Raw genomic sequence first — 1,213 nt, 5'->3', positions numbered from 1 at the left:
AGGACTTTAAAGTGACATGTTAGAGGACTTTAAAGTGACATGTTAAAGCCCTCAACTTAGTTTATTGTTTTAGGTTTTGATACAAAATGTTAGGCCATAGGTGGAGAGAATCGAGGGAACTATAGAGTATGTTACGCCCTAGTATCTTCCCTGCCTTGCCGGTCTTCAGAACTATTCAAACTTTAAATTAGCCAATGTTCTTTATAGCATATCTAATAAGGGTAAAGAATATAATTGCTTCTATTTGACACAACACAATTTGAATACTTCCACAAGAAAATTCTTATACTTATTACCGATTCATGATAAGGAGAAAGATATTTTTTAAATTAAGTGCTTTTCTTTTACATAAACTCTAATTATCTTTTTAATTTATTATTGTTTTGTCAAAATATCAAAAATAACAAAAATAATTGAATTCTAATTATTGCGAATACATCTCTAGTTTAAGTAATTGTCTTTTTAAAATAGAAAGTTTGTTGTTCAATATAGCATATTGCATTATTTTCCTGTGGGTTCGATATTCAGGTCTTAATCAAAAAGTTCTATATTACTTGATAATGATACATATGCTTGCATAGTATCCCAATATATATAAATTAAAAGTTAAATTCTTATTTTTCTTCAGGATCAAATTTTTGGTTTTGTTGCAAAGTAAGGAGATATAAGTGAAAAATATAATTAAAGTGTTGTTATACTATTGCATATAAGCAGTATTGGGGACCACTACCTCTACCTTTTTGAATTACTCTACACTTCCCATTGTTGAGCCCTTTTGAGGCTTGTTGCTTCTTAGACTTGTTCGAGAACATTTTAATGGCTCGATGCCGATGAGCTATTGTCTGTTTGGGATACAAAGATTTGTCCTTTGCCCTTATGACCAGGAATTTCTTTGACATATTGGGATATCCCTGTCGAGATGATTTTGGTTATTCCAGAGGTTTTGATGCTGATGAACCGTTACCCATTTAGGACGTGAGAGACTCACTTTTTGCTCGGTGACATAGAGAGAGCTTTGAAGCATCAAGGTGTTCCCACACAAAATAACCATAATTTGATGACCACTTTTTGAGGTCCATGATAACATAAACGAAAATCCTTTTATCAAGAGTATTCATGAGTATCCCCCAAGATGTAATTAACCAGAGAGAGAAGTTCCGGGAGACTTTTAACCCTAGAACAAAATTATTATTTTTGGTTCTCTAATTACGGG

This window comes from Phalaenopsis equestris, unplaced genomic scaffold, assembly GCF_001263595.1.
Source record: "Phalaenopsis equestris unplaced genomic scaffold, ASM126359v1 Scaffold000224, whole genome shotgun sequence".
NCBI lineage: Eukaryota > Viridiplantae > Streptophyta > Magnoliopsida > Asparagales > Orchidaceae > Phalaenopsis > Phalaenopsis equestris.
Note: the sequence above shows the minus strand (reverse complement) of the source record.